General features: G+C 40.0%; 1 long non-coding RNA gene across 1 annotated transcript in view; it reads left to right on the plus strand.

The window, feature by feature from the left end:
* The window catches only part of Gm33925, a 50,736-nt gene extending 24,794 nt beyond the window's left edge, over positions 1-25,942 (plus strand). The window contains exon 3 of the long non-coding RNA XR_376154.2: positions 25,594-25,942. This is a non-coding gene — a long non-coding RNA (predicted gene, 33925). The remainder of the gene's footprint in view (positions 1-25,593) is intronic.
* The last annotated feature ends 751 nt before the right edge of the window (positions 25,943-26,693 follow it).

The following is a 26,693-nucleotide window of genomic DNA, read 5'->3' on the forward strand; positions in this document are numbered from 1 at the left end:
GCCTGACCAATGCAGATATGGATGCTCACAGCAACCATCAGACTGAGCACAGGATTCCCCCCATGGGAGGAGTTTGGGAAAGGACTAAAGGAGCTGAAGGAGCCTTATCTGGCATCAAAGGGAGGGGAGGCCCTTGGTCCTGTGAAGGCTCAATGCCCCAGTGTAGAGGAATGCTAGGGTGGTGAGGCTGGAGTGTGAAGGTGGGTGTGGGAGCACCCTCATAGAAGTAGGGTAAGGGGGGACTGGATAGGAAGTTTGCAAAGGGGAAACCAAGAAAGGGAATAACACTTTGAAATTTAAACAAATAAAATGTCTAATTTTAAAAATAAAAATACTTTCTTCTCTAGCACAACGGGGCATCCTGTACTTCCAGAGTGCTACTGGAAGGATGTCACCTAGGGGAGATTGGCTTCTATAAGCTCTGGTTTAAAAACTCCAGAAGAAAATAACTCTTTAAATACTGAATTTCTATATCCAACAATGTGAGTTGACTTGCACACATATACCCCCACCCCCAGTGGATTAATCCTGGTTACCTGTGGATAGAGTGTTATATACTTAGTCATGCCCAATGACCACAGGCTAACTCATGGAAAGGTAGAGGCTCAAGTGGTCTTATTCATAATGTCATTTCCAAGTGGGGAACAGAAAATGGTCTCTAGCTCTGCAGAGTATATATTGGACATGTAACATGGATATGTATATATAGTATGTCTTGGTAAAGGATAGAAAATCCTAGGCAGGCTTTAAAATAGTAACTTCAGAGTGTCCTATGGCTAAAAGCCCCAAATTAGAAATCCCACTTTTTCTCCATTTTCACCAATTCAAATTTTGGAGATACTATTATATCCTTAAATATATTCTAAGGATTATTTGAACTTTGAGATTGGAGCTACCTGGAATATTATGTTAGTCATGTTTGCATCTCTGTAACAAAATTTCTGACACAGATATTTATGAAGTAATATTTATTTTTGGACCCATGGCTTTGGACAACTTAGAAGTCCAATACTAGCCAACCCTTAGAGGTGGTACAATCCTTACACCCTCAGTGACCTAAGGGCATCCAGCAAGGTCCTGCTTCCTAAAATCCCACAGAACTACACAATGCCAGAATGAATTCCTGAGAACAAATCCATACACATATGTGCTTTGGGGGACCTTTATGTAAACTATGGCCATTACGAAACTAGAAAATGGGGTTGAGTACATGGTCAGAGGCTGCTAGCTCTCTAGCTCAAGTTACAAAGCACACTGTTGATATATAATAATGTATGTCCTCTGAGGCAGGGAACGAAAATATCATTAGGGAAGTTTTAGGTACATTTCCTTTATATTCCAATTGGAAAAGTGATGGGCAGGTACCGAACCTTCTTTATTTCATTAACCAGCACAGATGAATTGGACACCTACCACATGCAAGGCTTTGCTTTGCTTCTTCTAACAGGAATATGCACTGACCATATTCAGTCAAAGAGAGCTATGGACAAATCGTAAAAAACATGAGGAAGTTTTGTGATGTGCACTTGTAACACACACACACACACACACACACACACACACACAAAATCTTCTTTATAGAATTCCAGAGTACTATACTTATACATGACAACATTGCTCCTTCATGTCAAAAGGTTGGTCACTCCCAATTCACCTGTACCTCTTACCTGTCAACCTCTTTATGTCACATCTGCTCAGTGTTCAGAGATAAAACCTGGGAGCACAGGCCACTCGTTCTCAGATAAATAAACTAAGGGGATAAGGCCTGAAGAGAAGGCAGCCTGGAAGCTGAGCACAACAGCTTCAGTAGTCTCTGCATGGTCAACTATTTCTGCCCATATTTGCCATCCTCATCTCTAACCTCAATGCTGGTCATGCCTGAACAATGTCCACTTATTCATGAGAAAACACCAGGAAGCACAGCCTCCTCTTCAGTTTTGGTACCATGATTGCCTCTTGTGTTCAAAGAAAAATCTATATAGACAGGGTTAATGCCATATATCTTGAACAGTTAGTGCTGCCCTGCTCTATGTGATCTTGAGAATTAACTCTTTCACACTTGAGATTTGGTGTATATATATATATATATATATATATATCCCAAATACTCTCGTATATACATATACATATCGTAGCAACTGATATGTAGCAACTTGATTCTCAATCTGATAAGATCTAGGGGATTGACCTCCAAGCATGCCTGTGGAAAATATCTTGATTAAATTAGTCGGGGTTGGAAGAGTTGCCAACTGTGGGTGGTATCATTCCCATGGCTAAGATCCTGCACTGGAGGAACACAAATATTCCTTGTTCTGTTTCTTGACCATGACAGCTGTTACAACCTGTCATAGTGGACTACACCTCAAACTGTGAGCAAAATAAATTCATTTTCTCTTCATTTTACCAGAGTATAATTCATTACAAGCATGCACGCACGCATGCACGCACACACACACACATACACACACACACACACACACCCCTAAGATGGTAACATTCTTACCTTCTGAATTCTACGACAATCATTTCCCCACAGGGAGAGACATGTGGCCTTGCAGACTGAGCTGCTGAAATCATTTCCAAGAAGTAGAAAGTGCAGTTTGGAGGGTGTGACTTGCAGATCTCACTTCTTGAAGCAGAGGATGTCTTCCAAAAAACTGACAGGAGCACAGAGCCTGTGTCATCTCCATTCCCAGTGATTTCTCCTTGATTGATGGGCCATTAATGCTTTAATTGGCAACAGGTGCGGATGATTGCTGCTTCCTATGCTGAAAGATATGAAATTGAACATAAGGTTCTGATAAATTAATAAACTCCTCTGCTCCAAACAGTTGTTGCTCCAAACTAACTTTCCACGGAGCACTGCTCCATCAAGCACACTGAATCCTTTATGTTAAAAAGCAAAGTGTTACTTAATGATGAATTAAAATTACACCAAGAGCCACAGATAGAACATAATAACATCCCCTTCCCAGGGAAAAGGGAAATTGCTGCAAGGAGCCAAAGAATATGATTTATGAAATAAATTGGTTCCCTTTTGTAGACCAAAGTGTTTTGTCTCTAGATTCCATATCATATTATTAAAAATAATTTTGTGTTATTTAATATAAATGGGAGAATAAAGGATTTTAAAATAAGGTCCTTTCCCCTCTGAGGTAGAAATTAATATTGAGTCAAAACCTAGGGGGAAAAACTTCTTAAGTTTCTATATAAAAGATCTTAAGGTTATGCTTTAGTTTATTTATTAACCCTATGTGTTGAGGCTGTTCACCATAATTCTGCTATAAAAAGTTGTCTTTAGCCCAGAATCTTTTACTCATTACACTAGGTCCTAATTGGCATTGCTTATTCGCAGCAGTGGTTTTTAAAGATGAAGGAATCCCAGGCATTGTCTCCATCCTCGAAGTCAAAAGTAAAAGGTACCACCAAGGCCTGAAGGCTGTAAAGGCCAATGATGTCTGAGCCTCACACCCTGCCCATGTAAGAAATGCAGACACTGAGAACAGATGGGGAAGGTAGGCTTATAGTCTTAGCATGTGTGAGTAAGAGAAGAGGATAGTAGAAAAATTATTCTATACATGCTTTCTTCAATCATGTGGATCTTTCTCTAGTGTGCTATCATAACTTAGGGTCAAAAAAGCTAGCCACAGGAACCTAGAACTGTCTTTTGGTTCTTGGGACAAAATAAGAGCAATGGGCACAGCAGGCAAGGTCCCCTGCTGTTTTCTTTTGTCTCAAATAATGATGTCCCAACCAAATTGCTACAAGGTTATTTACAGTCATTTATGAAAAGAAAAGGCAGGGACAAGTTAGACAGAAAGAGCGTTTATAAAAAGTCCTGTTCCCCATCATGCCTCTATTGGGAACAAAAACATGAATTCTCAGAAGACTGCAAGCTACAGAGAGAATTTTGCTTTTGTCCCCCATTGGCAGGACTGATGGTGTCCCAGGAGAGTCAGGGTGACAGCAGAGACAGTGAGACCACTGGAAATGACACTCATATGAAGAACTGGAGTGACCTACACTCAGGGAAGTGCAGTACGTGAGACAGACCAGAATTTAAAATCACAGTAATAAATATCTTCCTAAAGATATTTATTATTAAATATCTTTATACTATTCCTAAAGAGAAAAAAAGGGTGGAGCCTGTCAGTAAGAGCAAACACCATAAAGGAAAAATCTGTTATCATTTAGCTATAAAAAAATAAAAGTGTGTCTAGTACTTGGGTTGACTGAAGAGCAGAACAGAAGATTTCAAAGATGACACCATGATTAAAAAGAGAAAAGAAAAGGAAAAAAAGGAGTGTAAAAAAGTAGCGCTGTGTAAAGCCTCCCAAAGTTTTTTAAAAAGGAATTCCAATATTGAAAAAAAAAAAAAAAAGACAGTATAGGGAATGAAGCCGCAAAGAACAAATGGCAGAAAATTTTTCCAAAAGTAAGCCCAATCAGAGGCTATTTCAAAGTCACAAGAACTTGCTCAGAGTAAATGCAGAAGTGAGGGAAAGCAGAAATCCCTGTCCTGGTTGGAAAAAAGGTTCATCTCTGATAAGCATTTGATGGTGACAGAAGGAAATGTACCAAAAATGATGGGTATAAATAAGTTAGCAGCAGTCATTAGAAGGAAAAAGGTGTAATCTTCAGAGAAGATTTAAGTTAACTTTAACCAGAGAAAATTAGGGGAAAGCAACAAATGAAGAGATCAATAGTAATAGAAAATATTAAATTATACTTCAGAGATCAATCTTAACATTAAAAAACCTACTTTTAAAAATGTGTTAAAGGGGGCTGGAGAGATGGTACCATGGTTAAGATCACCGACTGCTCTTCCAGAGGATCCCGGTGTCAGTGTCCATCACCCACATGGTAACTCATAGCTGTCTGTAGCTCCAAGACCTGAGACCCTCACACAGATGTGCACGCAGTCAACACACCAATGCACATACAGTAAAATCAAATAGATAAAAAACGTATTAAAATATACAGTATAAAATTTGTGCTCCCTGTCATGTCTCATTTGGGGGGCAGAAGATAGTAACCCCCCTCCCCAAATCCAGAAAAACAACAACAACAACTAAACAAAAACAAAAATAAAGGAGACAAAGAAGAATTTAAATCACTAAAGAAGTAAAGATCATCTACAAGAGGGAAACAATATCAAATACATGTAGTCAGCACGACAGCTACTTGCATAACAATATAGTCTGAAAACTTATAAAGCAAAGCAAATAACTATCAGACCTAAAGAAAATAATAGCTGAATCAGCAATAAATTTTAACCCTCATCTCTTAGAGCCTAATAAATAGATTTAACCCAAATCTCGTAGAATCTATAAATCAAGTAGATAAAATTAATAACTAACATGAAAGATTTGAGTAATATCTTTAATAAACTTTATGTACTACAAGTATATATGGAACCAGTTATTACAGGGTGTGGAGTAGCTTTATTGTCTAAGAATTTCCACCTTAAGTCAATGCTTTCTGGAGCAGAGACAGAAGGAAAGGGCCATCCAGAGACTGCCCCACCTAGGGATCCATCCCATCTGCAGACACTATTGCTGATGTCAAGAAGCACTTGCTCACAGAAGCCTGGTATGGCTGTCCCCCAGCCCCTGTCCTGAGAGGCTCTGCCAGCACCTGACCAACACAGAAGAGCCAGGCATGGTGGCACACGCCTTTAATCCCAGCACTCTAGAGGCAGAGGCAGGCAGATTTCTGAGTTCGAGGCCAGTCTGGTCTATAAAGTGAGTTCCAGGACAGCCAGGGCTACACAGAGAAATGCTGTCTCAAAAAAAACAACACACACACACAAAAATTAAAACAGATGTGGATGCTCACAGCCAACCATAAGACTGAGCAATGGAAGAGTTAGGGGTAGGAGAGGATGAACTTAATAGGATTGCAATCCCATAGGAAGAACAACAGTATCAACTAACCTGACCCCCCCCCCCAGAGCTCCCAGGGACTAAACTAAGAACCAAAGAGTACACATGGAAGGACCCATGGCTCCAGATACATATGTAGCAAAGGATTGCTTTATCTGGCATCAATGGGAGAGGAGGCTCTGGTCCTGTGGAGACTAGACGCCCCAGCATAGAAGGATGCTAGGGTAGTGAGGCAGGAGTTGGCAGGACTTGGGGGGGGAGTAGGAATACCCACATAGAGGTAGGCAGAGGGGAGATGGGAGGGGGGTTTTGCAGAAAACCAGGAAGGGAGAAAACAACTTGAAATGGAAAGAAGGAGAAGAAGAAAGAAGAAGAAGAAGAAGAAGAAGAAGAAGAAGAAGAAGAAGAAGAAGAAGAAGAAGAAGAAGAAGAAGAAGAAGAAGAAGAAGAAGAAAAAGAAGAAGAAGAAGAAGAAGAAGAAGAAGAAGAAGAAGAAGAAGAAGGAGGAAGAGGAAGAGGAAGAGGAGGAGGAAGAGGAGGAGGAGGAAGAAGAAGAAAGAGAAAAAGAAAGAAAGAGAAAAAGAAAATGGCTATTAAAAATTATTTTTAATTACATATTTTCTTCATTTACATTTACAATGCTACCCCAAAAGTCCCCCAAACCCTTCCCCCATTCCCCCCCTTCCATTGCTTGGCCCTGGCATTCCCCTGTACTGAGGCATATAAAGTTTGCAAGACCAATGGGCCTCTCTTTCCACTGATGGCCGACTAGGCCATCTTCTGATACATATGCAGCTAGAGACACGAGCTCCGGGGGGTACTGGTTAGTTCATATTGTTGTTCCACCTATAGGGTTGCAGACCCCTTTAGCTACTTGGGTACTTTCTCTAGCTTCTCCATTGGGGGCCCTGTGATCCATCCAATAGCTGACTGTGAGCATCCACTTCAGTGTTTGCTAGGCCCCAGCATAGCATTGAATAAGTGCCCAAACTCTTAGGTCATTGTTGGTTACTGTCTTAGTCAGGGTTTCTCTTCCTGCACAAACACCATGACCAAGAAGCAGGTTGGGGAGGAAAGGGTTTATTCAGCTTACACTTCCATACTGCTGTTCATCACCAAGGAAGTCAAGACTGGAACTCAAGCAGGTCAGAAACAGGAGCTGATGCAGAGGCCATAGAGGGATGTTCTTTACTGGCTTGCCTCCCCTGGCTTGCTCAGCCTGCTCTCTTATAGAAGCCAAGTCTACCAGCGCAGAGATGGTCCCACCCACAAGGCGCCTTTCCCTCTTGATCACTAATTGAGAAAATGCCTTACAGCTGGATCCCATAGAGGCATTTCCCCAACTGAAGCTCCTTTCTCTGATAACTCCAGCTTGTATCAAGTTGACACAAAACTAGCCAGTAGATTTACTAAATCTAAATCTAGTTACAACTTGAAAATCAGTATAAATTGTCTTATTTCTCCTTTGCTTTATATATTTGGAACAGATGGATCTGTTGTGGAGAGAGTTTGTGATATCCTCTCTGCCCTCAAGCACACATGAATGTGGAGGAAAGGCTAACTTTGGTAATGATCCAGAAAGCTGTGGGATGGGAGAACTAGTTGTTGTATACCCAGAGTAAGAAATCTAATTTAGTCAACTCCAGGTGGAAGGCAATTACTGTGCTCTTTCTATGGTTCAACCTGTTAGCTCCTTGTGTTTAGCATATATTGTGCCAACAAACCCCAGCCATACTCTTCAGAAAGAGAGAAGAGCCTCATCGGATTCTACTCTGTGCAAAATGACAAAAGAAGATGGCTCTCCTCTCATTCCAGGCACAAAACTAAAGACATTCTGAAAGACTCCATGATCAAGATACTATTATCCTTCCTAACTCAAAACATCCAGGAAATCCAGGACACAATGAGAAGACCAAACCTACGGATAATAAGAGTAGATGAGAATGAAGATTTTCAACTTAAAGGGCCATCAAATATCTTCAATAAAATTATAGAAGAAAACTTCCCAAACCTAAAGAAAAAGATGCCCATGAACATACAAGAAGCCTACAGAACTCCAAATAGACTGGACCAGAAAAGAAATTCCACCTGACACATAATAATCAGAACAAAAAATGCACTAAATAAAGATAGAATATTAAAAGCAGTAAGGGAAAAAGGTCAAGTAACATATAAAGGCAGGCCTATCAGAATTACACCAGACTTTTCACCAGAGACTATGAAAGCCAGAAGATCCTGGACAGATGTTATACAGACACTAAGAGAACACAAATGCCAGCTCAGGCTACTATACCCGGCCAAACTCTCAATTACCTTAGATGGAGAAACCAAAGTATTCCACAACAAAACCAAATTCACACATTATCTTTCCACGAATCCAGCCCTTCAAAGGATAATAACAGAAAAAAAAAAACAATACAAGGACGGAAACAACGCCCTAGAAAAAGCAAGAAAGTAATCCCTCAACAAACCAAAAAGAAGACAGCCACAAGAACAGAATACCAACTCTAAAAACAAAAATAATAGGAAAACAATTACTTTTCCTTAATATCTCTTAATATCAATGGACTCAATTCCCCAATAAAAATACATAGACTAACAGACTGGCTACACAAACAGGACCCAACATTCTGCTGCTTACAGGAAACCCATCTCAGGGAAAAAGACAGACACTACCTCAGAGTGAAAGGCTGGAAAACAATTTTCCAAGCAAATGGTCTGAAGAAACAAGCTGGAGTAGCCATTCTAGTATCAAATAAAACCCACTTCTAAACCAAAGTTATCAAAAAAAAAAAAAAAAAAAAAAAAGACAAGGAGGGACACTTCATACTCATCAAAGGTAAAATCCTCCAAGAGGAACTCTCAATTCTGAATATCTATGCTCCAAATGCAAGGGCAGCCACATTCATTAAAGACACTTTAGTAAAGCTCAAAGCACACATTGCACCTCACACAATAATAGTGGGAGACTTCAACACACCACTTTCATCAATGGACAGATCGTGTAAACAGAATCTAAACAGGGACACAGTGAAACTAACAGAAGTGATGAAACAAATGGACTTAACAGATATCTACAGAATATTTTATCCTAAAACAAAAGGATATAACTTCTTCTCAGGACCTCACGGGACCTTCTCCAATATTGACCACATGATTGGTCACAAAACAGGCCTCAACAGATACAAAAATATTGAAATTGTCCCATGCATTCTATCAGACCCCCATGGACTAAGGCTGATCTTCAATAACAACATAAATAATGGGAAGCCAACATTCACGTGGAAAATGAACAACACTCTTCTCAATGATACCTTGGTCAAGGAAGGAATAAAGAAAGAAATTAAAGACTTTTTAGAGTTTAATGAAAATGAAGCCAAGACATGCGCAAACTTATGGGACACAATGAAAGCATTTCTAAGAGGGAAACTCATAGTTCTGAGTACCTCCAAAAAGAAACTAGAGAGAACACACACTAGCAGCTTGACAACACACCTAAAAGCTCTAGAAAAAAAGGAAGCAAATTCACCCAAGAGGAGTAGACAGCAGGAAATAATCAAACTCAGGGGCGAAATCAACCAAGTGGAAACAAGAAGAACAATTCAAAGAATCAACCAAACGAGGAGGTGGTTCTTTGAGAAAGTCAACAAGATAGATAAACCCTTAGCTAGACTCACTAGAGGGCACAGGGACAGGATCCTAATTAACAAAATCAGAAGTGAAAAGGGAGACATAACAAGAGATCCTGAAGAAATCCAAAACACCATCAGATCCTTCTACAAAAGGCTATACTCAACAAAATTGGAAAACCTGGACGAAATGGACAAATTTCTAGACAGATACCAGGTTCCAAAGTTAAACCAGGATCAAGTTAACGATCTAAACAGTCCCATATCCCCTAAAGAGATAGAAGCAGTCATTAATAGTCTCCCAACCAAAAAAAAAAAAAAAAAAAAAAGCCCAGGACCAGATGGATTTAGTGCAGAGTTCTTCTATAAGACCTTCAAAGAAGATCTAATTCCAGTTCTGCACAAACTATTCCACAAAATAGAAGCAGAAGGTACTCTACCAAACTCATTCTATGAAGCCACAATTACTCTGAAACCTAAACCACAGAAAGATCCAACAAAGATAGAGAACTTCAGACCAATTTCCCTTATGAATATCGATGCAAAAATACTCAATAAAATTCTCACTAACCGAATCCAAAAACACATTAAAACAATCATCCATCCTGACCAAGTAGGTTTTATTCCAGGGATGCAGGGATGGTTTTATATACGGAAATCCATCAAGGTAATCCATTATATAAACAAACTCAAAGACAAAAACCACATGATCATCTCGTTAGATGCGGAGAAAGCATTTGACAAAATCCAACACCCATTCATGATAAAAGTCTTGGAAAGATCAGGAATTCAAGGCCCATACCAAACCATGATAAAAGCAATCTACAGCAAACCAGTAGCCAACATCAAAGTAAATGGTGAGAAGCTGGAAGCAATCCCACTAAAATCAGGGACTAGACAAGGCTGCCCACTTTCTCCCTACCTTTTCAACATAGTACTTGAAGTATTAGCCAGAGCAATTCGACAACAAAAGGAGATCAAGGGGATACAAATTGGAAAGGAGGAAGTCAAAATATCACTTTTTGCAGATGATAGTATATATAAGTGACCCTAAAAATTCCACCAGAGAACTCCTAAACCTGATAAACAGCTTCGGTGAAGTAGCTGGATATAAAATTAATCAAACATACAAATGGCCTTTCTCTACACAAAGAATAAACAGGCTGAGAAAGAAATTAGGGAAACAACACCCTTCTCAATAGTCACAAATAATATAAAATACCTTGGCGTGACTCTAACTAAGGAAGTGAAAGATCTGTATGACAAGAACTTCAAGTCTCTGAAGAAAGAAATTAAAGAAGATCTCAGAAGATGGAAAGATCTCCTATGCTCATGGATTGGCAGGTTCAACATTGTAAAAATGGCTATCTTGCCAAAAGCAATCTACAGATTCAATGCAATCCCCATCAAAATTCCAACTCAATTCTTCAACGAATTAGAAAGAGCAATCTGCAAATTCATCTGGAATAACAAAAAACCTAGGATAGCAAAAACTCTCCCGAAGGATAAAAGAACCTCTCCTGGAATCACCATGCCTGACCTAAAGCTTTACTACAGAGCAATTGTGATAAAAACGGCATGTTACTGGTATAGCGACAGACAAGTAGACCAATGGAATAGAATTGAAGACACAGAAATGAACCCACACACCTATGGTCACTTGATCTTCAACAAGGGAGCTAAAACCAACCAGTGGAAAAAAGGCAGCATTTTCAACACATGGTGCTGGCACAACTGGTGGTTATCATGTAGAAAAATGCAAATTGATCCATTCCTATCTCCTTGTACTAAGGTCAAATCTAAGTGGATCAAAGAACTCCACATAAAACCAGAGACACTGAAACTTATAGAGGAGAAAGTGAGGAAAAGCCTCGAAGATATTGGCACAGGGGAAAAATTCCTGAATAGAACAGCAATGGCTTGTGCTGTAAGATCGAGAATTGACAAATGGGACCTCATGAAACTGCAAAGCTTCTGTAAGGCAAAAGACACCGTCAATAAGACAAAAAGGCCACCAACAGATTGGGAAAGGACCTTTACTTATCCTAAATCAGATAGAGGTCTAATATCCAATATATATATAAAGAACTCAAGAAAGTAGACTCCAGAAAATCAAATAACCCCATTAAAAAATGGGGCTCAGAGCTAAACAAAGAATTCTCACCTGAGGAATACTGAATGGCTGAGAAACACCTGAAAAAAATATTCAGCATCCTTAATCATCAGGGAAATGCAAATCAAAACAACACTGAGATTCAATCTCACACCAGTCAAAATGGCTAAGATCAAAAATTCAGGTGACAGCAGATGCTGGCGAGGATGTGGAGAAAGAGGAACACTCCTTCATTGTTGGTGGGATTGCAGGCTTGTACAACCACTCTGGAAATCCGTCTGGCGGTTCCTCAGAAAATTGGACATGGTTCTACCGGAGGATCCTGCAATACCTCTCCTGGGCATATATCCAGAAGATGTTCCAACTAGTAAGAAGGACACATGCTCCACTATGTTCATAGCAGCCTTATTTATAATAGCCAGAAGCTGGAAAGAACCCAGATGCCCCTCAACAGAGGAATGGATACAAAAATTGTGGTACATTTACACAATGGAGTACTACTCAGCTATTAAAAAAGATGAATTCATGAAATTCCTAGGCAAATGGTTGGACCTGGAGGGCATTATCCTGAGTGAGGTAACCCAATCACAAAAGAGCTCAAATGATATGTACTCACTGATAAATGGATATTAGCCCAGAAACTTAGAATACCCAAGATATTAGTTACAATTTGCAAAACATATGAAACTCAAGAAGAACAAAGACCAAAGTGTGGACACTTTGCCCTTTCTTAGAATTGGGAACAAAACACCCATGGAAGGAGTTACAGAAAAAAAGGTTGGAGCTGAGACAAAAGGATGGACCATCTAGAGACTGTCATATCCAGGGATCCATCCCATAATCAGCCTCCAAACGCTGACACCATTGCATACACTAGCTAGATTTTGCTGAAAGGGCCCTGATATAGCTGTCTCTTGTGAGACTATGCCAGGGCCTAGCAAACACAGAAGTGGATGCTCACAGTCAGCTATTGGATGGATCACAGGGCCCCCCAATGGAGGAGCTAGAGAAAAATACCCAAGGAGCTAAAGGGATCTGCAACCCTATAGGTGGAACAACATTATGAACTAACCAGTACCCCGGAGCTCTTGACTCTAGCTGCATATGTATCAAAAGATGGCCTAGTCAGCCATCACTGGAAAGAGAGGCCCATTGCACTTGCAAACTTTATATGCCCTAGTACAGGGGAAAGCCAGGGCCAAAAAGTGGGAGTGGGTGGGTAGGGGATTGGGGGGGAGGGTATGGGGGACTTTGGGGATAGCATTGGAAATGTAAATGAGGAAAATACCTAATTAAAAAAAGATACTATTATCTTTTTTTCCATTTTGATACTATTATCTTAATGACACATTTTAAATGAAAATTTTTTAAAAATCTTGGTGAATGGAACACCAATGTTTTTATGAGAGAAACACCAGTATTTATACTAGCTGTTTTCCTCACTGTTGTGAGGAAATGTCTAAGAAAAGGGGACTAAGGGGGGAAGATCTCATTTGGGTTCACAGTTTAAGAAAGAATACAGTCCACCATGGTGAGGTAAACGTGGTGGAAGGAAATGAGGTGATCCCAGTCAGTGTATTCGTTTCTGTTCTGCTGCTATGACAAAATACCATGACCAAGACCAACTCAGAGAAGAGTTTGTTTTAGTGTCAGAGGGCAAGTGTCCACATTAACGGGGAAGATGTGGGATGCTAGCACAAAAAGGAAGCTAGCCAGTAACATTTTATCTTCACACAGGTAGCAAAGAAAGAGGTAATGGGAAGTGGGATAAGGACCTAAATGGGTGAGACCTGGCCCTAAGTAGTGCACTTCCTCCAGCAAGGCTGCACCTCCTAAAAGTGTCATCAGCAGTGTCATCAGTAGTCATCAGAGTAACAAGTGCTGAAATGCATGAGCTCTATGGGGACATTTCTCATTCCAGTCACAGTCATGAAGCAGAGAGAGAGAGAGAGAGGTGTGAACTCACGGAGAGAGAGAGAGAGAGAGAGAGGTGTGAACTCACGCTCAGCCTACGTTCTTTATGCACTCTGGGATCTTAGTCAGTGGAACGGCACCGTCTAAATCTAGTTTGCCATTTTTCACACTTCAATTAACCCAGTCCGGATAATCCTTCACAGATGCATCCAGAGGTTGGTTACAGAGTTGATTCCACACCCCATGAATCTAATACTGATACTAACCACCACAAATCCACGCCTTGTTAATGTGACCTCCAGGGATCATGTTTAAGACAAAATTTCCACCCCTTGTCCTTATGGCTGACTGCCAATTTATAATGCAAAACGCATCCAACCCATGATGCAAAATTCAACTTCAAAAGCCCCCTTAATCTTTTAAAATTTCAACACTCTTTAAATCTATAAAATCCTGAGTCTTTTCTGAGACTGGAGGCAAACTTTATATGAAATCAAAACAAGGTCCATTTTCCAATATAGAAATGGGACAAGGTAAACATTCCCAAGTCAAGAGAGAGGAATGGGCTGATAGCAAGAAATGGTTAGACCAAAGGAGACTTAAATGCAGCAGGACAGACATAAATTCTAACCCATCATAGCCAGTATCTGGAGATCATGAGGAAATCATCTGCACTCCAGCTTCTTACACTCAACATCTCCAACTCTGCTGCCCAGAGCACTCAGTCTCTCTGTTGAGCCAGCTCTACCCTGTAGTTCTCCTTGGCAGAAATGTCCATGGTTCTAAGGTTTCACCTCCACAGCACCACCCGATGACCTCTCAAAGCCTTGTTGGGACTACAAGTCTGCCATGTATTGTGTGGTCTCAGACAGGAACCTTGGTGCAACCTTACGTGACCTTCTTACTCCTGCACCATTCATACCTGTGAAATCACATAGGTGATGTTGCCACATTATGCTGCATGCTTCAGATGTTGTCTAGTTGCACCAGCCTCTGTTGCTGACCCTGAGAAAAACACTACCCAAGGCTGTTGTTTTCAAGTGGAGATGGCTTCAGTTGATAGTCTCAGCTGTTGAGCATTTGTTCCCCTTTAAATGAATGAGCTTGCCTTTGCACGAGCTGGAGCCTTGGCAGTGGTTCTCAGTTTCCCCAAAGCTGTGACCCTTTAATACAGTTCCTCATGTGGTGATCCTCAACCATAGCCTTATTTTGTTGCCACCTCATAACTGTAGTTTTGCTTGTTAGAAACTGTAAGGTAAATATATGTATGACATGTGACCCCCCCCCAAAGGGGTTGAGACCCACAGGTTGAGAACTGCTGCCTTAATGCATGCTGTCTTTCACACAAGATGTGTTTCGTCTTGTCTCAGTTCATATTTCAAGGATCTTTTATTGAGATGCTAATCTTTCACGATTTGAGCTCCTCTCCCCTTTATTGTCTTTAATGAAAAAGGACCCACCAGTATTTGCTGCCTGGATCCCCTCTGGCTTTCTTCAAAGGCCAAGTGAGATGAAGTTCAAGTGTGAGGAAAATCAACCCCTAGAGTTCTCTGAGAAATCTGGTGCCCCCTCCATCCTGCCTGTTGTCATTCATTTGTGAATGTTAATCTGACAAAGTATCTTTTCCCTACACCATCGTGGTTAATTTCCATGAGGAGAACTCTTTCCCTTACCAAATTAATATAGCAACCAGAGACCTTAATGTGGCATGGGATCTCAGGGCATCTCAAATTTTAGGACTACCTAGTTCACACTGGTGTGAGGAACACCCTACCTTGGACCACTGTAAAATGCAGCTTTCAAATTCTTTCTTGTGCTTCCCATCAAAGTTGGTGTTTATTGTCAGTCACGGTGGAGCTCCTTTCTCAGAATCTTCCCTATTACTTCAAACCAGCTCGTTTCCTGTGAGACTTCACGTTTTTCACCTATGCCCTCCTCTCCTCTCTCTTCCCTGTCTCTCTCTGCTACTGTAGCTCCAAATAAGATGAGTGAAGAGTAATGATTCCACAGCCTGAATGCTATCCGGACTTATAATTTTCTCTACCAAATGAATTAGTCTATTATTTTTAAATTCAACATTAATTGATAATTAAAGATATTAGAAGGGTTAAAATCATTGTCTCTGCCAAAATGTAAGTCAGTGACCTAAAGCAGAGACCTTAGTAGAGTACTTGCTTCCCCCTGAAGTCTCATGAACTAAGCTTCCACTTGTTGTGGATATCCCTCTATCCCTTGGGCTAATTATATTTGATGTTAATTCCATTCTCCTGTGAGTGGTTGTAAACAAGGAATGAGTCAGTACTCAGGTGATTTCCTGTAAACCTGCTCCCCATCTTAATTTATAAAATAAAGGAGCTGATGATTGGGCAGATAAAGGGAGGTGGAGCAGAAGGAGAAGAGAAGAAGGAGAAAATGGAAGAGAGAGAGGATGCAGAGGAGGAGGAGGAAGAAGAAAAGCAGAGCGGAAGCACATGGCCTGGAGAAACCGAAAGCTCTAAGCCGTCTCATAAGATTTGGAAGATGGTAGTGTAGTGGTAGATCTGCCCAATCTAGGCACACAGCTTGTATTCGTATTGCCCAAGTTGTGTTATCATTGCCGAAGCATATTTGGGTTGGAGAGAAATACCCCTACACCACTGACTCCATTTCTCCTGGCATCTTGCTCTTTCAAGCTCCCATCAGAATACTTCTTTAAGTTCTGCTTTCAACATTATAGGACTTGCAACCTGAAGCTGCAAACGCTTCCATAACCTAGTGAAAACAGCTCCAAAGGCCTATAAATGGCATGGTCAAATTTGTTGCAGAAACAACCCCCACTTGTGATATCAAATACATACATACATACTTGCAAATACATACATACATACATACATACATTCATATGTGCCAGTGCATGTGTATATGCATGCATGTGTACATATGTGTGTGCACATTACTGTGATCAAGTACCTGTGAAAAAGCAACAGGGTTGGCAGGATCCCATTTCTTCTCATTTTCAGAAGGCATAAAGTTCATGGCGAGAAAGGCATAACAGCAAGAGCATAAAGCACGGGCTTCCACTGCAGTCACAGACAAGAATCAAAGGGAAATGAGAATCAGTGCTCAGTTTCCCCATCATTTTCATTCTGAAACCCCAGCACATGTAAAGGGGCATCAGCATCTGGAGTGACTCTTTCTACCCCAACTTACCCACTCAAGAAAACAATCCACAGTCATAGCCAGGATTATATCTCCTAAGTGACTCCAGATCTTGTCAAGTTGACAATCAATATTAAACATATTAACCATCATAGCAGATTGATAGGTTTTCATTTGCCTCTGACACTAGGAATTCTTGCTTTTGACTCTCTTTTCCCCTTTCTTTAACAGTACTTTTGTGAAGAAAGGAGAGGATGAGATGAGTAGCTTTCAGTAGACCCCTCTCTTATTCTGCACTTGGCAGGGCTTGCAGTGATTGTTCTTCACGTTCACTGTGACTGGATCTGGATTTGGGATCATCTAGAAGACAAACCTCTGAGTATCTCAGTGAAGAAACTTAGAGATAGGTTCAACTGTAGAGCAGACAGCTCTACTGAATGAATACTCCTGGAGTCTCAGAAGGACTTTTAAAATGAAAAGGGACAGTGACGGAAGCACTAATAACTTTGATTTCCCTCAGTTTCCTGACTATGATGTAATGTGAGCAACAGCCTCCATCAGGACTTAAGCTGCTCTCATTGCCCCATGTCCCCTGTCATGATAGGCTGCACCCACCCATGGTAAGCTGAAACAAACCCTTCTCTAAGTTCTTTCTCCACCATTGTATTTTGGCACAATATGGAGAGAAAGAGCCAATACAAGACTTCTAGTTTAGACTAATCTTTTAGAAAGAAAGAAACAGTGCCCTACTATTAAGAGTGAGGTCCTATTCCCATGGCCAATTTAAGGATGACAGACGACAGAATCCCAGTAAGAGTTAAAGAAAGAAAAAGTAGAGGATATTGCCAAGAGATAAAAAGCATACATTCCTTATTAATGATATTTGATAAGTTAAAATCCAAAAAATCAAAACATAAATATTTTGGAATGGAGTTATAGATTAAAGTGTTTTCAATAAGGACACATTTGACCTACAAAAATGATAACTTCATCTTGTTCAAATTAATATTCTCTCAGCATAATGTGGTATTGTTAAAAATCAATAACAAAATGAGAGAGTCTTAGTTGTTTAGTTATAATAGAATACTATAGACAGGATATTTTTAATGAGCATGAATTTGTAGTTCACTGTTCTGCAGGTCACTGGACAGAAAAGATACTTTCAGAGAATTTGAGTTCTCAAGAGACACAGGCAGAAATTCAAGGCTACCAACATGGACTACCCTTTGCAGACTTTTCAGATTCCAAGTTGGGTCATTCTTGGAGAAAAGGAAATGTGAACGTTTAGCAGAATTAAAGTGCCTGCTTCTGCATTCTGCTGCCTTTGTGATCTTCTTCCTCTTATATAAGAAAAAAAAATATCCTGACTCACTTTCATGCAGCTAAAACACACCATCTAGAATTTAACTGAACATTATCAGGTCTGATTTTAAGTGGGATACCAATAACCAGACTCAGATACAAGAAGAATTCGGATGTTAGGGAGGAAAGTTACAGTCCCTATGTTCAAAGAGGAAAAGAGAAAAAGACTTTTTTGGCATGTGTAAACATACACAAAACAAGCTCAGAAAATGATGAAGACATATCAAATCTGCGAAGGAGCCAGAACTCTGCGGCACTAAATCTAGGAAACGTAAAGTATAAAAAAAAAAAAAAAAAAAAAAAAAAAAAGACAAGAAAAGATTATACCTCATCGAACAAAGTAAGAACCCATGGGCCCATACTATTTCCTTATTGAATTAGTGTAAGTGGAGTACCAACTAAGCATTGATAGGGAATAATGCACTTAGAAAATTACTATTTTGTAACCATCTTGGTAATAGGTATGACTCATCAATAACTGATATACCACTTAGTGAAAATTTGATGAATAAGATATTTATATCATTTCAAAATATATTACCACGAATCATTTATTAATCAGAAATACCCATCATGATCTGTGGCACTAAGGAAAGATGCAATACGTATGATATAAGGACTCCAGGTGAAAGACCTATCTAAACAACATCAACTCTGGCTTCTAACACGTCAAGGCTATGAACTTACAAAGCAGTTGCTGTGGACAAAGACAGAAATAATGAAGACCTGAAGAGGGGTCAAAAATGTAAACCATGGCTTTTCAGCATTAAAACACTACACTGCTCAGACGTGACAGAAAATAGAGAAAAAGAAGCTGGGGTTAGCCACCTGAGATATCTACGTAGAAGGAGACTTTGATGAGTAGATAGGATCAGCTGGAGAGAAGACTTATTTTGAAGGTCTTGACTTATTCAAATTAGGGCCAGCAGTTTGGAGGAGGAAGATCAAACAGCTCATGAAGCACCTATTGTAGGGGTAAGTGAAGGACATGGGGCCCATGGACCATGAGGAATAAGAGTTAAATAAAAAAAAAAAAAAAGAAGAAGAACCTACATTCTACAAAAGGGTTCATCAAAGAAAAAGGAGCCAGAAAAGAAAAATTGGAGAAAGATTCAGAGAAGTTACAGAAGAAACCTAGAAAGGTTTTCTACCCAGGACACAAAGAAAGAAAAGAGTTTTAGACCATGTTTCAGATGCTCTGCTGGATGCTGGCAAATACAGATGACTCTGGATGCTGGAACCCACAAAGCTCAAATGATTCTCAGTGAAGAAAAACAAAAACACAACCTTTAAACCATTTGTCACTTATCTATACAACCAAGCATGGAAAAAGTATAGAGACCGTTCATGAAAGAGCCAAGGGGATGGCTGTCAGCCCTTCTAGGGTGGCAGAGGCATGAGACTCCATGGAGGCATCTCTGAGACTCTGGAATTAGTCACTATGATCATGACATTCCCTCACCCATGTTATTACTAACTCCAGGGAAACAGACTGCAGGTAGAGCAGCGTAGAGCAAGTGTTTATGCTTGGAGGCCCCTAGGAGCTAATAGACAGGTGGCTTGCTTCCTACACTGTACATCTGATTCGATACTTCTAACAGGTATTTTCCTCTTTGCTAAAGAAAATCCAAAGCCTCTTTCTTTTTCTCAGTTCTGTCTCATGTCTGTTATTTTCCTTGTCACATTGAATGTTTGGCAATCTCAAAGAAACAGGTGTGATATATACTAAGCAGGCAAATTATGTATGAAGTCATGGACAGTTCAGGAAACTGAGTGGATATACAAGTAACTTAGAAAGGAGAAAAAGACACAGCAGGGGCAGGATCAAAGCAAGATCATTACTGGTCCTTGCAATAGAGTGGCAGCGTAAAAGAATGAGTAAGCAGATAGAGATCAGTATTCCCCAAGACTACTCTTGCTCCCTGTTTACCTTACAGATGAGGTAGCTTCTTTCATTTACCCAGTGTTATAGATGAAAAAACTGAGCAACAGAGAAACAAAAAGCATGTCCATAATGCTGCAGGTAATGACAATGTAATGCATATCATGAAAGTTAAGAATAGGCTAATCATGGTCTACCAGATGGGAAAACCATAAATGGACTGCCAGAGGGTGGAATTCTGATGATCATACTTTGTAAATAGTTACATTGACTTCCAATTTGGATCTCCAAAGTCTAATCATATCTCTGGACTCCGTCTTCTTTTCCCTTAAGTTTCAGGGAAGCTAAAACTAAAAGTCAAGACAGAGGTGTGTGCCTATAGGTACTTGGTAAAAAGTACTTTCCTGTTTCCTGAAAGTAGTCAGGTGTAAGAACATACTCCAAAATGAAGGAAACAAAGTTCCCACAAAGACCCAAGGAATAAGAACACCTTGGAAGGAGACACCTAATAATATTTAATGATTAATATTAACAGTGTTGTAACCTCCTAAGATCCCAGACTTCTAGAAAGAACAATAAACACGTTCAGTCTAAAGCACTTCGTAAACTCTGCCTGGGAACATAGATTTAAGCAACCACCAAGCAAATCATCATTGATTTGACTGACAGAAGACAGCAGGGTTTAAAAGCCCAGCCTTTGAGAAAGTGAAAATATTTGGGAGACAGAGAGAGAGAGAGAGAGAGAGAGAGAGAGAGAGAGAGAGAGAGAGAGAGAGAGAGAGAGACACTGAGCTGCCAGGGCTGATTGGTATGTGCTTGCGTTTCTCACACTCATAGGCACCAAACATATCTTCATTGTGACATTGGTGAATACAAATGGCCTGGAAAAAATCTTTTAGATGAGGAGAAATTGAGATTTGATTGATCAACTCTTTCTGCAATAGAGATGGACTTTAATATAAATGTAAATTCATATCTCCTGGAAAGTTATAAAGGGAATCTCAGAGAATAGTAATATCAAACACAAACTACCATTTATTGAGCACCAACTATGTGTGGGAAGTGGGGGAAGCATTTTGTGGATTTTTAAAAGCTAATTCCTGTAATTATATTTATGAGATATTTGTCATAATCCACATATGATGCATGGAGCAGCAGAGACAGAAAGAAGATGGGAAACACTAATAATCACAAGAAAAGACAAAAATAGTCATTCAGAAAAAAGTGGCGACCTCTGACGGGACTGGAGAGGCATCTCAGCGTTTAAGAGCACTTACTGTTCTTGCAGGGGACCCAGGCCCGGTTTCTAACACTCATGGCAGGCAGTTCACAACCACCTATGACCCCATTTTTCCAGGATCCAGTGCTCTCTTCTGACCTCTGTGGTTACCTGCACACATGTAGTACATGCAAACTTACATAGGCATACACATCATACATATCAATACAAATAAACATATATTAAAAGAATGGCTAAATCTGACATGAGATAGGTTATGAAACTCTTTGGGTTTATTGCTATGATAACTAACCCCAAACATGATGAATTAAAACAAGAAATATCAATTTTTCCTATAGTTCTAGAAGCCAGATTACAAAATTAATATCAATTACTGAAAATCAAGCTGTTGGCAAAGGTATGCTCCCTCTCCAGACACTAGCATAGGCTCCACTTCTTATGTCTTCCAGTTCCTGGTGTTAACTCCTTCACTCCGTATTCCATGGCCAGTATCTAAACCTCTCTTTGTTCCTCCTGCATATTTTCTTATGTTCTGGATGTCAAACCTCCCTCTAAAGGTCACATTCTGTCTGTTAAGCTTCTCTCTGTGATTACAATTAGAACAAGCCTAGATAACCCAGGATAGCCTCCATCTCCTGAGGTCTTTAATCACTCATTTTTGTAACATAAGCTCATTGTCATCAAGTTGCAGGATGTTAGGGAACCCTTACTCAGCTAACAAGGGAGCTAGCATTCACTTCCACTTGGATCTCCAATTGTACCCACCACTCTCTCGTGGCTCTCAGTGTATTTAGCAGTAAATAGCATAGTTTCACAATCTTCTTGCTTACAGTTCTGAAATCCAACACACTGTAAAACAATGGGGCGTGTTTACACAAATATTGTTATAAGATCTGGTGGCAGAAGAAAATTATGTAAATTAACAATCTCTCTGCTTCTCACTTCTCACCTTATCATTCACCCCAGTGAATGTGCTATAGCTACTTAATATACTACTAGAGAACTTATGTAGCTTATACCACTTTATTGTAAAGGATAAGAATTTGTGAGCTGTAAATACATTTGACCCTGGGATTGTTAGCAGAGAAATCATAAACTTACAGTGAGATAAGAAATAGAAACAAAGCCATGAGACACAGGTAGTACTGAAATCTTAAAGGTTACCAGATACTCCCCAAGTGCCACAGAGTAGGAACGGTTTTGTGCGTAAATGGACCTACAGGACTAGGAATCACTGTTGGGGTGGTTAGAAATGAGTTCTGGGAAGACCATGTGTCATGGATAGATGTGGGTGTCATCAGGGCAGAAGCTAAGGTCTTCAGAGAATAATACTTCCCTGCCGCTGTCTCCAGTGTGCACTGCACAGAGACCATTGGGAAATCTCAATCTCCTTTGCATACTCAGATTATAGACCCCCGTCTCTGATTCACAGTGGCATCTTCTGTTGTGACCACAGGCAAAGACTCTCAAGGCAAATGGCAGCTTCCATGCCTAGTTCGTGCTCTGAGACACCAGTGTGGCCACTACCTCTAGCTCTGTCAGCTGGGAAGACACCCTTTTATCCATTCAAACTCCCAGTAAGATCCTGGCTGCCAGAGCCAAGAGTACATTCACTTCTGACACGGTAGAGGGTTATTTCTCCACCATATTCTTATTGGGACAACTGTTGTTTTTTGCTTTTCAGTATTTTCCAGTATGCTTTATGCCTTCCCAAAATTTCATTGATTCCAGTTCCTACACACACACACACGAGAGAGAGAGAGAGAGAGAGAGAGAGAGAGATTCCTTCAAACACTTGGAGCTGTCTCCCTCTGTATCCTCACACAGACACTCACTTCTATCTTGTTTGATAGAACCTTAGTGCAGACTGGCAAAGGTTATTTAACTTTTTGTTCATTTTGAACCCATAGTGAGTATTCTACCATCTTGGCCTAGCCATTGGAAAAAGTCCTTAATCTTTATCAAGCAGAATGTGGAGGAATGAAGAGAACAAATTCATCACAACACCTAGAATAGAATTAGTCCAAAAAAAAAAAAAAACCGTGCAGTACTTTGAAAATATGGAGACCATCTATCAGCGGTCTATTGCTCATAGATATATTCAGTGGGAGATCAAACTCTCTCCCTCTCTCTGTTGGTGACTCACTCAAGTTTATCACAAACATCCTTCTCTCCATTTCTGTTCATCATCAGTATGAAGGGCATCCTCAATATTCCTCATTGATATTATAAAGAAATGAAGATTTCTATACATGGAAATTTTTCAAAGAAATAAAGCATACTCATAAAAGCCCAAATATAAAAACATGTTCACAATCATTTCCATGAAAATGTTTGTAGTGGAATTACTCTGCTCTTGTGAGAGAAAGAGGTGAACTAAACTCCTGACCACATCAGTGGCCCTGAAAATAAAGCTGGGTTCACTCTACCCGTGTGATAAACTTTCAACAGAGAGACAAGAGGAATAAACAGAAGGATCCAGGGACCTTGGGCAGCAACGGAGCAGGCTTCACAGGAGATGCTATGGTCTTCTCAATCTTAAGCACATACAATAGATAACACCAGCACCAAACGTCACAGGCCAGGAAGCTGATGGGACTCAGAAAAGGTTGATGGCACTGACATCAGCTTCTAATGTGACTAAGGCAACAAGTGGAAAAACATGGCTTCTAAAACATTTTCCATAATTACAGAACATGTGAATAACTATACAGCTTCCCAAAGAAGTTGGAGATGGTTGTGGGAAGGGAAAGTTTCCTCAGGAGCTCCATCATTCCCAGAGTTCAAAGTCCTAGATCCATGCTCTTAGCTCTGACACACTGTAAAAAATACAACCTCATTGACCCCGAATCTTCATCTACAACTTTTAAGAGCACACAATGTCCTCCCTTTATACTACACATGAGAACACTATCAGACTGCAGCGAGCTAATACACAGGAAGTTTTATCATACACAACTTCTAAAGCTTAGCACAAATAAATATTTGCTATTGCAAATGGGAAATCCTCTGTGCTCATTAAAATACCCGCCTCATTTCTATAAAGCCATGCAGAGCATAACTGGTCCAAACTCCCATCAAAGAGGTAAATCCAACAGTGAATGCTGAGATGCACTAAACTCAAGCCAAACCTCTGACATTGTACAGAGTTTCAAGATGAGAAAAACTAATGCCTAATGGTTGCTGCTCACCATGCTGCCCAAAGTTCATATTTCCTGATCAACCACAGGATGTGGAGGGTGCTAATCTCGGTGAAATAGTGACCAGGACTGAGGAAAGACATGATGCTTGCTGGAAAGGCAGTGCCTTGAACTCTAAATCTTGCCTTCAAGACTATTATTTTTAAAAGACGGCAGCCATCATTTCCTCATCAAGGTGCTAAACAGTGCCAATAACTCCCAAAGTCTTCTTAGAAATAACTCATTTTTCACTCGAAATATCCCTTCTCATTCTAGATTGCTAAAATTCCCATCATCTGCCAATGCCTAAGAATGTTGGGAAGTAAAACAATAGCTTTGTTTAATATTTATGCTATTCTCTCATATTAAATATAATTTATGCAACTGGTTTTTGTATCACCCTGTTTAATTATGTATAGTTGAAAAGGCTTTATATTATACATGGTTATCATTCATAATTAATTAATTCAATGTGGAGTTTGTGTTCATGCCCATAAAGAGTTGGGCACAGAGCCTATGTCACTACAAAAATCTCTTCTTGATCATTCATTCTCTCTACAAAAATATCAGGTTTAACTCACAGAATATTTCCTAAGACGATCTCACACAAAACACAAAGCCACGTTCTTAGTGATGACTGGGTCTTAGGAAGGTGTAGAAAGACTAAAGTGTGAATAGGGATACCAGCAGAACTGAGTATTGCAGTTCAGGTTGTATGAAGTTAGTTTTCTTATCAAGTTACTCCCCTAAATGTTCAATGGTAAACGTGCAGTCTACATTCAAAAACCAAAACGACAACACAAAACCCAAGAGTTTCCTTCTTGTTTTGCCTTCTATTTAATATACTACCATAAATGCTTCTTTTTTAAAGTGTCCCGCCAGCAACCCATGCATACTCTTGATGTGTTTTGTTCTGGTTTCTCTTCCTACCTGCTCCCATTGACTCCTCCATGACCCTTCCTCTCCTTAGTCTATCCCTAGCCATCCTGAGCCTTGATTTCTCCTACACTGCTTGGTCTCCCCCAAAACTCGCACCACTTTCTCGACTCCCCTGTCCCCTCTAAGGTGATGACACTCCAAGCTAGCTCGCCATCCCAAACTGATCTCCTTGCTTACTTATTTGGAAACCAGTAGGACCAACATATTCCATACACTCCCCAAGTTCAATTTATCTAAAATAGAGTTAATTAATCTCCCTCCTCCTGTGGTTCATTCCTCGATTAACAGCTTCATTATTCTTTCCTTCCCCAGGGTCATCCACTGGAAAGTCTTCCTCCAATCAAATACCAATCATCTCACCCCTGTAACATCTTCATAGCATCACCCCCACTCCATCGCCATTTCCTTAGTTCTGGCTTTTATCATCAACTGAGAGATGAGAGCTAATATTTTCCAGAGTAACAATATGCCCCATCTATTCCTGGAAGAACCCCAAATGGCGGTATGATTTTCATCATCATTGATCTGTACAAAAAGCTGAGTCTCATGGTCCAAAGGTTCTAAACAAGGAAATTGCAGATGTTTAAAGATGCTATTGTTTAAGTATGCAGATGTTTAAGACAGGCTATTTACTGGTTTGATTATAGTACATTTTGTACATGCATTAAACAATCACCCTGTCCCCCATAAATGTGGACAATTGTTGTGTCAATAAAATTCTACACATAAATAAAAATAAACGAAAGTAAATGTAAAGTTCTACAAATAAGTGAAAAATTTAGTCTCAAAACCAGATTTTTTTTTTAATTTAGCTGGAGGTCTGAGTAAAAACTCCAGTATCCCCTTCTCTGTAGTGGGAGCATTCTTCCTTCAGTCCAACAAGTGTCCCTGCTGCTGGCCTCTCAACTGCCCTGACCGGTGCAGCTCAGTAGCCGGTAGACCGGATTTCACCTTGTGCCTTCATACAGCTTGCAGGAGACATTCGCTTTCACTTCACCATACAGAAAACCCACAACCCCATTCCTGGCTAAGCTGTGTGTGCTCACTCTGAGAGAAGAGCCTTTTCTGCTCCCCATGGCCACACACAGAAGGTACTCAAGGTGACTTGTTATAGTAAATCCCATTGGTTAGCCATGTAATCCCCAGATCCCTTCTCTCTAAAACTTTGCAACCAAAAGAAATATACAGGAAAGCATGCAACCAGTTTGAGATGCCTTTATTCACCTGGACTTCTGTAACCATAGTGACTCCTTTGAACTTTCTGATTCTCTTTATCCACATAATTAATTCTCTTTATCTATATAATTTAAATCTTTTAATCAGGAGAATTAGCTTGCTGTATGAACTAGGTTTGGGTTTTTATGATGTTTGTTTGTTTGTTTAATGGAAGTTAGGGAGTAGTTAGATTAGAC

Source organism: Mus musculus, chromosome 3, assembly GCF_000001635.26.
Source record: "Mus musculus strain C57BL/6J chromosome 3, GRCm38.p6 C57BL/6J".
Lineage (NCBI taxonomy): Eukaryota > Metazoa > Chordata > Mammalia > Rodentia > Muridae > Mus > Mus musculus.